The 13650-nt window shown below is 42.7% G+C and overlaps 1 long non-coding RNA gene across 1 annotated transcript in view; it reads right to left on the bottom strand.

The window, feature by feature from the left end:
• LOC112581280 overlaps window positions 1–4705 on the bottom strand; it is a 33035-nt gene extending 28330 nt beyond the window's left edge. Inside the window, exon 1 of the long non-coding RNA XR_006547527.1 lies at window positions 4282–4705. This is a non-coding gene — a long non-coding RNA (uncharacterized LOC112581280). The remainder of the gene's footprint in view (window positions 1–4281) is intronic.
• Window positions 4706–13650: the final 8945 nt, after the last annotated feature.

Genomic DNA, 13650 nt, shown 5'->3' with positions numbered 1-13650 from the left:
ATATATTATACAGCACAGGGAATGGAGTATAATCTTTAAAAATATTGAATCACTATGCTGTGTAACTGAAAGTAATATAATTTTATAAATCAACAAACTTTCATGTTAAAGATTCAAGGTCTGCTGTTGGCGGAAATGTAAATTGATACAGCCACTATGGAAGACTGTATGAAGATTTCTTAAAAAACTAGGAATAAAACCACCATATGACCCAGCAATCCCACTCCTAGGCATATACCCTGAAACCAAAATTTAAAAAGATATGTATTCCATTGTTCATTGCAGCACTATTTACAATAGCAAGAACATGGAAGCAACCTAGATGTTCATCGACAGATGAATGGATAAAGAAGTTGTGGTAAATATGCACAATGGAATATTATTCAACCATAAAAAAGGAACGCATTTGAGTCAGTTCTAATGAGGTGGATGAATCTAGAGCCTATTATACAAAGTGAAGTCAGTCAGAAAGAGAAAGATAAATACCATATTCTAACACATATATATGGAATCTAGAAGAATGGTACTGAAGAATTTATTTACAGGGCAGCAGTGGAGAAACTGGAGAAGGCAGTGGCAACCCACTCCAGTACTCTTGCCTGGAAAATTCCATGGATGGAGGAGCCTGGTGGGCTGCCATCTCTGGGGTCGCATAGAGTCAGACACGACTGAAGCAACTTAGCAGCAGTGGAGAAACAGACATAGAGAATAGACTTATGGACATGGGGCGAGGGGAGGAGAGGGTGAGATGTATGGAAAGAGTAACAAGAAAACTTACATTACCATATATAAAATAGATAGCCAACGGGAATTTGCTGTATGGCTCAGGAAACTCAAACAGGGGCTCTGTATCAACCTAGAGGGGTGGGATGGGGAGGGAGATGGGAGGGAATTTCAAAAGGAAGAGGATATATGTATATCTCTGGCCAATTCATGTAGAGGTTTGACAGAAAACAACAAAATTCTGTAAAGCAATGATCCTTCAATTAAAAAATAAAATTTAAAAATGCAATAAAAAAATCTCTCTCAAGATTCAAGGTCTGCAACATGCAACTTGAGTTTTTACCAATTATGTTCTAGAATAACAAACCATTTTTTAAAGAAAAACATTCTACTCATATTTCTTCAATTATTTCCCCTTTTCCATCCTGTTTATCTGCAATGTCAGTACCCTTTGCAGATACTGAAAACCACCATGTCTTACCTGGACTTCAGCAATGGTCTCTTAATGGTTGTTCCTCCTACTTACACTCTTGAAGTGCCCAGCATTCTCCTACCCTACTTTCCAAAATCCTGACCCACAGATTCAAAGTCCTTTGATTCCTTCTTCCTTATCTATCCTCATCTTTCACATTTTCTCCCTTCACCAAAGCCACTGCCCCCAACACACCCGTACATCTATAATGATGAACACCGTATTCTCCAGGTACTAGAACAATGCACTCGTTGCATCCTCTTCTCACATGCTGCTCCTTTACTGAGAATGTCCATCTCCTCCTGCCTTCACTTGACTTTTACTTAACCTTCAGACCTCATCTAAGGTATCCTTTTCCTGAGAATCTTTCCATGACACTCTAAGCTGGGCTGGGTGCTGTTTATCCCTTACCACATTGCAGTTATTTAGCTCTCTACTACTCCATCTAAATTGTAACTCCCATGAGAGCTGGGGCTGCTTTACATCTTTTTCACCGCTCTATTCCTGTTACTGTTAAATTCAGAAATCTTTATTTTAATAATAGAAACAGGCACAAATCAGAACAGAGGAGTCAATCACACAGGAAGAGGTGTAATTCAGCTATACTGACTGCACTGACAATTGGCTCAATCAAAAATATCCCTTGCCACCATGTCTTTTTATACTGTGTATTATAGGACGTGGACTCAGTAGACCCTGGGCAATTTCCTTTTGCCTTCTCTGACTTTTTTCTTTTTTTGAAATTTTTTCTTATCTTCAATGGCTTTAGCAAGACTTATATCAAAATATTAAGCAAGATCTATATCAAAATGAAATTAAGCAAGACCTATATCAAAATGATATTAAGCAAGACCTATATCAAAATGATATTAAATAAGACCTATATCAAAATGATATTAAGCAAGACCTATATCAAAATGATATTAAGCAAGACCTATATCAAAATGATATAGAAGAAATGATGAGAGGAGATAAAGTGAAAGCATTCTGTAAATCACACAATAGTACATACACATATAAATATCATATACATATATGTATCATTAATTAACCCATGTTGCTCAAAGTCTAAGGGCTTACTTTTATCCATCAGTGCTTTCTACTACTACTAATTCCCTATATTTTTAACTTTTATTTTAATAAAGCACAGGGTAGACACAAATTTACTGTTCCTTTTCTGAAGTCTACAACCCTTGTCATCCAATATCAATTTTATGAGCACATTCTGAAGTACTTGCTATGCATTCAATTAAAATTCTTGACCCCTTTATTAAAGTAAGAAATAAATGGCTTTGCCTAAGGGCCACACTAACATTGCAAGAGTTGATCATTTCATTTGAAACAAAGAAAAAAACAACAAAAATGTTAAAGGACACTACTGTTTCTCAATGCACCATTATAAATAGTCAGGATTTCTACAATTAAAAGGCTTCACTTTTCAGAAAGACTTTTTTCTCTTAAGAAAAATAGAGGAAACAAGTCATAAAACTAAGATGAAAGAACATAAACACTGTATTATTCCTCAGTATCCAAAATGGTGAAATAAAATGGATATAAATGATAAACATAAATATTGAATGGAAATGGTACATTTTCAATGACTATTTCTTATGATTGTTGCACTTCATACTGTACTCTCAGTTAAATAATATATGTTGAACTGGAAAAATGAGACCAAGGACAACTAACTAGCTTGTTGAAGCCAAATTCAAGAAACTGTACCATCAGCAAGTAAATTCTCCAACAACTGCTTAAAATGTTGAAACAAAAAGATGAAAATAAATGAAAAAGTCAAACTCTGGACTCTATCACATACTTTCAATAGTATATTTTTAAATGATCAAATCATAGATAATATCAACCAAATGGTCACTTTTTCCAACAAAGAGCCACTATCTAAGCAAGCCATTGACTTTCGCAAACATTTGTCAGTCATTTAAGGGGGTTAGGATCCATCAGTTATTTGTATGTATTTTAGCAAAGCATCAGAGATCATGTGTAGCCACTGGTAGGCTTACAAAAAGCTAGTCACATTCTCACAAGGCAGGTTTTATGATAAACACACCACAAACAGAAACTGCCACAGGCACTCGGGGGCAAAATCCAGCTGGGTTTCTTCATCCCTAATCCCAGTTTGAGCTGCAGGTTTTTTCCAGAAAGAACAGTAGTTTGATTTACTCAACAACTCAGCAGAAGTCAGGGTGTGGTCATCCTCCTCTAAATAATATTACAAACGGATTTTCCCTCAACTCTTGCAGCAGCAACAGGATCTTAAAGTAGTTACTGGTAGGAAAAGGTGAGATTAAGGTCAAAATGTCCCAAAAAAATTCAGAAAAGCTTTTAAGGACCACCCTAGGGACGATGGAGGAAGGGGCATTACTGAGACCAAGAAGGTAATACAGCACAGAACATGAATATTTTTCAAGCTTTCAACATGAAGCCCCAGTAACTGTTGAACATCTGGTTTTATCAGCTTTCCTGCTGAGTACTGACAATTTTACTCCGAATTAATCCAGTACACTCATAACGGCTTCAAATACAGATCAACCACATTTGCTTCATCACCATCATCATCGCAATAAGACTAAGGGTAAGCATCAATGCAGAACCAGTGGTTTCCAAAAACACTACCAGCTAGAGATCGGGAAAATCACATCCAGAAAGACTTTCAAGGCAGGGATAACCAGAAGTGTGCGTAATGAATTAGTAAGTGTATCCCTTCTCCCTGGCTAGCGGAGAGAGTGTTAATCGACCTCTATCTGCAGGTATGCAACCTGGCTCGCCTGGCCTGTTTGCACCACCACCACCCCCTCCCCCTCTCCATCCCGGCCCCATCAGGGCTACACAGAAATGAACTTCACCTAGACGCCCTTTGCACTCCCCACACCTGGGACTCGTGTTATGAACGTGGCTCCACACTTCCTTCTTGTTACCTTCGAAGCATATTCTGTGCGCTTACGAGGAAACTGAAGTCCAAGCTCACACAGAGGCCCTGGCACTAACCCACCATGTAACTTTCATCTTGCTCAGCGAGGGCACTTGCTCCCTGAGGGCAAGGGAGTGATTTGGGCGCTCTGAATACTCACTAGGCAGGTAGTGATTAGGACGTGAACTCTTTTCTTCGTGGCTACTCGCAGGCCACAAGCCTCTCAAAGAGTGGGGAAACAGGCCAGGTTAAGCGACGCCTGCAGTCACAGAGCGGGTAGTTGGCAGACAGGAGCCTCGAAAGCCAATCTGAAAATCTCAACGTGGGTCTATAAAATGGCCCTGAGCTTCTGCTTGGTTTATTCGGCCCTGAAATCCCGAAGACTTTCAGGGTGGAGGGAATCTGGGCGGGAGCGCTCCCTCCCTGATGGTTTTTCCCGTCAGCAGCCTTGGCTGACAGAGGAAAGCGGAGGCCCCACCCGCCGCCAGCTGCAGGGCATTGCGCCAGGCACATGTTGCCTGTTCCCAGGCACTCCCTCCTTCGCGGTCACCCCTTTGCCACCTCCGCCCTCACCCCACCTCGGCGGTGCGCCTGCACGACCCGCCCTTGGGCCCTGGGCCGGCTGCTCACGTGGACCTCCACCTGGGCAGGCTGCAGCCAATGGCAAGGCGGGGCCTCGCCTCGCCACGCCCCCTCTGTGCCACGCCTCCTGAGGGAGCAGGGGATCCAGGGTCTGCGTGCACCTCCCACCCCTGCCGTCCTTACTGCTTTGCTACATGCTATGTGGGGGTGGGGGGGTGGGGGGGGGGGGGGGGGTGGGTGGAGGTGAGGAGTGTCCAGGCAGGCCTGGATGGAGGAGGGGGCGTTTCCTCGGAAAAGGAAGGAAGTGAGTGTCACGGTCTGCACACTTGGGGACTGTTAGAATGAAGTCAGAAAGAAATGCTCCAAATTTGCCCATTTAATGTCTACATGCTAATCTCTGGAACCTCCACTAACTCCTTCATATCACCACAAACCTCAACGGTTCCTTCAGAGCAGAACACTCACACTGGGGGCCAGCTGTCTTCCAGTGGGAGTGGCAGGCTCTTTGAGATGCTCTCCTCTGTCTGAGGGCACCCACCTGGCCACCCTCCTGCCTTAGAGGCTAGTCCAGGGCACGCTTACAACTCAAGTGATGCTTTAACTTCTTCTATTAATGTAATATCACAGGTATTCTTGTGCAGTTTTCTTGTGTATGGTTTTATGAAGGGAAGTATAAGGCTGTATGAAGACCGTGGTATTATACTCAAAACCTGAAATATGTGCCTTATATCTATCAGTTTTGTATATTTTTATATCAGACACGACTGAGCAATAGAACAACAACAACAATGCCATGGGTCCCTCAGTTAAGCACATGTCTGCTGAGAACTAGCTTTTCGTGTTTGTTAACATGGACTTCAGTAAGATGGAGCATTCCTGATACAGGACTTAGGGAAACATATGTCCCCCATATTTAGCAGCAGAGAGTTGTGCTTGATTATGCGATCCGGTAGCCATGAAATTAAAAGACGCTTACTCCTTGGAAGGAAAATTATGACCAACCTAGATACCATATTCAAAAGCAGATATTACTTTTCCAACAAAGGTCCATCTAGTCAAGGCTATGGTTCTTCCAGTGGTCATGTATGGATGTGAGAGTTGGACTGTGAAGAAGGCTGAGCGCTGAAGAATTGATGCTTTTGAACTGTGGTGTTGGAGAAGACTCTTGAGAGTCCCTTGGACTGCAAAGAGATCCAACTAGTCCATCCTAAAGGAGACCAGTCCTGAGCGTCCATTGGAAGGACTGATGCTGAGGCTAAAACTCCAATACTTTGGCCACCTCATGCAAAGAGTTGACTCATTGGAAAAGACCCTGATGCTGAGAGGCATTGTGGGCAGGAGGAGAAGGGGACGACAGAGGATGAGATGACTGGATGGCATCACCAACTCGATGCATGTGAGTTTGGGTGAACTCCGGGAGTTAGTGATGGACAGGAAGGCCTGGCGTGCTGCGATTCATGGGGTCGCAAAGAGTCAGACACGACTGAGCGACTGAACTGAACTGAGACAATTGATCAAATCAGATCAGATCAGATCAGTTGCTCAGTCGTGTCCGACTCTTTGCGACCCCAGGAATCGCAGCACACCAGGCCTCCCTGTCCATCACCAACCCCCAGAGTTCACTCAGACTCACGTCCATCGAGTCAGAGATGCCATCCAGCCATCTCATCCTCTGTCATCCCCTTCTCCTCCTGCCCCCAATCCCTCCCAGCATCAGAGTCTTTTCCAATGAGTCAACTCTTCGCATGAGGTGGCCAAAGGACTGGAGTTTCAGCTTTAGCATCATTCCTTCCAAAGAACTCCCAGGGCTGATCTCCTTTAGAATGGACTGGTTGGATCTCCTTGCAGTCCAAGGGACTCTCAAGAGTCTTCTCCAACACCACAGTTCAAAAGCATCAATTCTTCGGCGCTCAGCCTTCTTCACAGTCCAACTCTCACATCCATACATGACCACAGGAAAAACCATAGCCTTGACTAGACGAACCTTTATGGGCAAAGTAATGTCTCTGTTTTTGAATATGCTATCTAGGTTGGTCATAACTTTCCTTCCAAGGAGTAAGCGTCTTTTAATTTCATGGCTGCAGTTACCATCTGCAGTGATTTTGGAGCCCAGAAAAATAAAGTCTGACACTGTTTCCCCATTTATTTCCCATGAAGTGGTGGATACCTGAGTGCAAATACTATGGGGAAATGGCTGTATCCCCAAATTTTATTTTCTTGTTAATCTAGAATGGCAAAAGGATTAAGGAACACTGAGAATTGAACAAATAACAAAACACGTTACTGCTTTCAGGTCTTAATTTTCTGGTTCCTCTTTGCCACAATCTCCCCCTCAAATCTTTTAGAATTCAATGACTGTCCATGGATTGATTTTTAAGCACATCTTTCTTCTTAAGAGTTGAAAGAATGTCTTTCCTACATTTGGATTTATATGGCTGAAACTAAAGTTTTGACAGAATGGAAGCACTGGAATAGGTTGTGGGGGGAGACAGGGTGGCCTATTAAGGAAACAAGGATAAGAAGATCCTGGTTAGTGGAGATAACAGGAAGAGCTTAGAGAAAGAATGAAGACAAAAAAAAAAAAAAAAAAAAATTGCACTGGGTGGCAGATCTCACAGATGATTCTGATAGTAATGATAAGCTGCATTCTTGAGCATGAGGATCTTACACTGCTTGAGGTGACCAAGAAAACATTACTATTTTGTCATTTGAGGAGTCTGAGAGTTCTGGCAATTAGGTAGAAAAGATGTAGGGAGGGGTGAGAGTTGAGTGCCACACAGATCATCTAGGATCAGCAGACCTAAGCGCACATTGTTTTAGTGTCTGCACCCTACCCCGAACTTGAAAAATCAAAGACTATGGGGAAGGAGTAACTACGTAAGGTATGCAGGACTCTGCCTGTATCTGGATGCTGTTCTGGAAATTCCTGCAGCAGGAAGGAAGGACTTCCACAGCCAGGAAGGCCTCAGCTGCTGTGTCTAATTAGGTCTGCAAATTGGAAGGCACTCAGTAACTTCCTGAATGATGAGATCCTCAAGGTAAAGACCCTGTGTACCCACCATACATCGTATCCATCCTGAACCTCCCAAATAAGGATCAAAGATCTAGTTTGGGGGGTCCTTCTGGCAACCTGTAGTTCTCCTAAAATCTTAAGTTTCTGAGACTACTTGCTGAAGGAATTGTATATTTCTGAAGTATAAAGCCCATGGTTGAAGGTTTTCAAAAACACACACACAAAAAACTTGTTTTAGTTCACTCTGGGGTGGTGCAGAGAGTCTCCTCTTCAATAGGTACAGACTGTTCAACACAGAGAGGTATTCTGAGAGAGGTATTCCATTGGATACATTATTTTGTCGAATCCTAGTTCCAAGATCCCTATCCCAATTCCTTTCAGAGCCTTAATGCTTCCTACTTCCTATGAAAAATAAAAAATTCACTGTAAAACTGAAGAGCATTTTCCTTTTCCACCCTGTGAGGCTGAAAAGGAGGAAGAGGTGGAAGGGGAAGGTAGGTTGTAACAGGAGCCAAGTACTGAAGGTAGAAGAATAAGTCTCGAAAGCTGAGATTCTAGGATGATTAATAGGGGGATGTCACAGTCTAGTTAGCCTGTGCAGAGCTCAAGATTAAGCACAGGCTAGCTGAACACTGAAGAATTGATGCTTTTGAACTGTGGTGTTGGAGAACACTCTTGAGAGTCCCTTGGACTGCAGGGAGATCCAACCAGTCCAACCTAAAGGAGATTAGTCTTGGGTGTTCATTGGAATGACTCATGCTAAAGCTGAAACTCCAATACTTTGGCTACCTCATGTGAAGAGTTGACTCACTGGAAAAGACCCTGATGCTGGGAGGGATTGGGGGCAGGAGGAGAAGGGGACAACAGAGGATGAGATGGCTGGATGGCATCACCGACTCAACGGACATGAGTTTGGGTAAACTCCGGGAGTTGGTGATGGACAGGAAGGCCTGGCGTGCTGCGATTCATGGGGTCGCAAAGGGTCGGACACGACTGAGCGACTGAACTGAACAACAGCCCAGAAGAGAACAATCGGATAATTCACTAGTCGTGTTTCTGTTTATATACCCTTCCACCCTCACCTTCTAGGCTACTGTAAGTTCTATCCTGATTAGAGGCCAATTTCTGGAACTAGACTGGATCTTGGAGCTCATTCTCCTTATCTGGCATGTGAGCCAACAGGTTAAGCATTAACAGGTGACTTGGCCAAAACCACACACAGCTAGCTAGTTGGCAGAACTAGGATCAGAGCCACTCTCTCCCTCTTTGGAGCCCATTACTCTTCCTGTTTGTCTCTAAAACGGCCAACATTATTTTCCCACCCTGTATGTGCACAACACACCATTTGTCCACAGGTAGAGTCGTTTTTCCCTTGACTTGGTTGCTGACTTCATTTAACCAGTAAGACACAGTGGACATGTCATGCTTGGGCTTCCAAGCTCAAGCTCTAAGAGGTCTGGCAGCTTCTGCTTCCCGCTCTGGGAAGGTAGCCTTCATGCATTCGAGAAGCTGGGGTTACATGACTGAGTGACGAGACGCAGCACACAGTGGCAAGGCCATGTGGAAGAGCAGCAGACATGTGAGTGAGGCCTTCTTGGACATTCCAACCCAATCCAGCCACAAGCTGAAGGCAACTGAGTGACCCCCACAAAATCACATGGAGCAGAAGACCTACCAGGCTGAACTCTCTCTCTTACCTTACCCAGAAAATCATGAGAAGCAGACAACTAAAAGACCCCTCCATCCTTTGCCTTACTCTAGTCACTTAATTATCATATTTAAGAAATCAGCACATTAGACTCATGGTTAGGCTTAAGATTTCAGGGAAACTGGTCAACCAAACACTTGTATGTTTGTCAACAGCTCTTTACCAAAACAAAATGGTTTTCTGCTTCAAACCAGATACTAACACTGTAAATTACAGTTTATTAATTAGCTGGTCAACCAACCCTGCTATACGTATATTAACTTTTACTTAGCATTTAACTCTAAGAAAGTTTTCTCCAAGTCCTAATGTTCTGGTTCTCTAATGATGCATTGCAGACCACCAGAAAACTTAGTACCATAAGATAACACTACTTTGGGGAACTTCCCTGGTGGTCCAGTGGTTCAGACTCTGTGCTCCCAATGCAGGGGGCCTGGATTCAATCCCTGGTGAGGGAACTAGATCCTACATGCCACAAATAAGAGTTCACATGCCACAACTTAAGATCCGGCAACTAAGACCCAGCACAGCCAAATAGATAAAATTAATTTTTTTTTTAAAGTAACACTGCTTTGCTCAGTACTTTGCAATTTGGGCAGGGCTCAGTAGCTACAGTTGCCTCTGCTTCACTCAGCATCAGCTAGGGATGATTTGAAAGCTAGTTCTCTGTGTCTGGAGGTTGGTGTGGGAAGAAGGCTTGAACAGCTGCACTATCGCTATGGAACTTTACATGTGGTCTCTCCAGCAAGGCGGCTTCAGGCTCACTGGTACTCTCACAGGTGTGTCTTAGGATCTCAAGAGAAACTTCCAAGAAAGGAATCCCAACAGGAGCTTTGTCATTTTGTAAGACCTGGCTTTCAAAGTCAGGTGATACCCCTTCTGCCCTGCCATTGACCCATCCATATTCCAGGAAATGGGCCAGAGAGGCCCCACCTGTTGATGGAGGAACGCCATCGTCACACTGTTGGACAGGCATGTGTTTGGAAAACACAACTCCGCCTTACTCAGCTTCTAACTCTGCATCTGAATTTCACCCTAAGGATAAAAGCTTGATAGAAAACTAACTCCAGGAGCTTTAACTTTAAAAAGTTATTTCTATTTCCAACACCAATGAAAGTTAATTCACTTTTCTTCCAAATGTCTTGGTTTGGAGGCTCTAGTTTATTCTCCTTCTTTCCCAGGTTTTTTGGAGTAAAACTGGGGAGAGGGCAGTATGAATAATCTACTATTATGGCTGTTTTGTAAACCTCTCACCTCTTAAAAAAAATTGATTTACTGCTTACAGTTGAAACAAGTAGGATATTCATGGCAAAGCTGAGACATTATGTATTTAATCTGGTTCTGGCAACCACATCTTTTAAAGAAAATTTGTGTTCTATGCTGTGTAGCAAGTTGTGGATGAAGACTAATAACTTAAATTTCTCCATCCACATCACATGCACACAGGCACACAAACCACAGTCATTCAGTATCTTTTATTTCTAATGGATTTCTAGCTTCTCAGCTCAGCTTACCTGGTATCTTTAAAAAAAAAAAAAAAAAATACCTGGGAATGCCACACCAAAAGAATGTGGCACCTTTTTAACTGTTGCCTAGCAACACTCAAATGCTCAGGACAGGAAGCAGTGTGTGCAGTTTCTCACTGTAATTCTGGTAGGAATCCTACTGTGCCTAAGATTTAATTAGCCAAATTGAGGTTTTTGTGTGAACAGCAAAACTAACATTTCTATTATTGCAAAAATATGCCCGAGGACATATATCAATCAGAGAAGAGCTGTTATATTTCTATGGCATTTTATAGTTCTTTGGAAATTGTTAGAAGTAAAAATAAAATATTCAGTAGAAATTATCTATATATTCTTTGCAGATTATTATGCCTATATTAAATATTTTTCTATCTATGGTCTGACCTCTAAACCTAGTTTTTCCAGCTTCTTATTCTAAACTATGTTTTCATTATAATTCAAAGATATGATTTTGAATATCTGCATTACCAAAATTTTGGTACATATCCAATGTTTGCCCTTTAAATTGTCTTTTTGAAAAGGTAATTTCAGAGATTTTGCTGGTTCACTGACTAGTAACATGTCACTTCTATAAGTTAAAGTTACCACTAACAGGGAACAAAATATCTTTAACAATGTGAATTATTACCCTTGAATTACTTCTTGGGAATTCTTCACTGACATAGTTTATCTCTCTTAAAGCTGAGCAGACCAAAAGTATTTTTGCAAGAAGCACAATAGAATGAGGGGTGAGACTGTTCCTAGCCAAAATATCTTAACATTTCAGTTCATTTTAAAAGAAATGAATTTGTTTTTAAAACTATATTTTAGGAAAAAGAAAATTGGGTTACTTACCCAAGAATGGTTAAAGAGTGCTGTGAGGAGGTAACTTTAATCTTGTAAAAGAAAGGAAACTGCTAAGAAGAAATCACAGAATGCATCTTTGTCACAAGCTCAGGAGATTCATTACTTTTCAAGTAGCTTAAAAAGAGGAGCCCTGTCTCACATAAAGTCGCTGGATGAACACAGCTGCCCAAATAAGGCAAGGGCCAGTCAGCAACCCATGGCTGGTTCCAAGCCTCTATGTGCCCCTTTTGCAAAGCCACATTAACCAAGGCAGCTGAGTTTTGAAACTAGCTACACATTCACAGAAATTCTCAGGCAAGTAAGTTTCATTTAGAAATGAGAAGCTTACTGAAACTAATATAACTTATTCCTCTCATCTCCCCTCAATCCTCAACCCTGCTGCCCCCAAAAGAGTGAAGAATGATTTGAATCTGCCTTCCTAACATTTGGCGTAAGTTGAACGTGGGTCATTAGCTCTGTGACTCTGCAGACATCTGACAGGGTCAGATCTGCAGGGGTTCTCTTAACCCCACAACAGCGGTTCAGTGGGTATTTCAGGTTCCCCGTGTGTTGGCTCCACCCCACAGACAGGTCCCAGTGAACTCACCTAATGGCCCGTTTCCAGTTCTGGCATTAAGACTGCAATTGAAACTCGGTTTAAAAACTAAAGAATTGCCTGTCGTTTTAGCTAATCTCTCTGAGCACCATTTTCCTCTTCAGTAAAATGAAGATAAACCTCCATGCCCTACTTCTTATTTTAACTCATTTTTGGGGGGTAGCTTCTACTTTATTTATTTAACTAAATTAATTAATTTATTTTTGGCTTTGCTGGGTCTTTGTTGCTGCGTGGGCTTTTCTCTAGTTGTGATGAGCAGGCTTCTCACTGTGGTGGCTTCTCTTGTTGCAGAGCATGTGCTCTAGGGCACCCAAGTTTCAGTAGTTGTGGCTCCTGGGCTACAGAGCACAGGCTCAGTTGTTGTGGCTCACAGCTTAGTTGCTCCGTGGCATATGGGCTCTTCCCAGTCAGGGATCGAACCTGTGTCTCCTGCATTGGCAGGTAGATTCTCTACCACTAAGCCACCAGGGAAGCCCCACACCCTACTTTTTTTTCACAAGAGTTTGGTAATCAGATAATAAGTAACATGAATTGAACATTTCCCATGATCTAGGAGAAGGAAATGGCAACCCACTCCAGTATTCTTGCCTGGAGAATCCCAGGGACGGGGCAGCCTGGTGGGCAGCCGTCTATGGGGTCACACAGAGTCGGACATGACTGAAGCGACTTAGCAGCAGCAGCAGCAGCAGAGCTCAAATCCGGAGAAGGCAATGGCCCCCCACTCCAGTACTCTTGCCTGGAAAATCCCATGGACGGAGGAGCCTGGTGGGCTGCAGTCCATGGGGTCGCGAAGAGTCGGGCACGACTGAGCGACTTCCCTTTCACTTTTCACTTTCATGCATTGGAGAAGGAAACGGCAACCCACTCCGGTATTCTTGCCTGGAGAATCCCAGGGACAGAGGAGCCAGGTGGGCTGCCGTCTATGGGGTGGCACAGAGTCAGACACGACTGATGCAACTTAGCAGCAGCAGCAGACCCTTTTCATGTGTTCTAAGCATTGTTCCATCAAATCCTCTCAATGACAGTATGAGATAGGTCCAGAGATGAGACTGAGGCTTAGAGAAGTTCGACACCCAGACCACACCATGTCAAGATGTGAACTAACTTTTTAACTACTAAGCTAGTCCACCTGCAATACAAAATTTGTGAAAACAACTATTAAATAAAACAATATGTCAACGTCAAAGATTACTATTATCAAAACTCCCAGTTGTGAACATTTCTTTAAAAGTTAAATATATGTATATGTGTGTGTGTGTGTG

Source organism: Bubalus bubalis, chromosome 21 (assembly GCF_019923935.1).
Source record: "Bubalus bubalis isolate 160015118507 breed Murrah chromosome 21, NDDB_SH_1, whole genome shotgun sequence".
NCBI classification, from domain to species: Eukaryota; Metazoa; Chordata; class Mammalia; order Artiodactyla; family Bovidae; genus Bubalus; species Bubalus bubalis.
The sequence above is the reverse complement of the archived record's forward strand: the minus strand, read 5'-3'. Positions and strand labels throughout refer to the sequence as shown.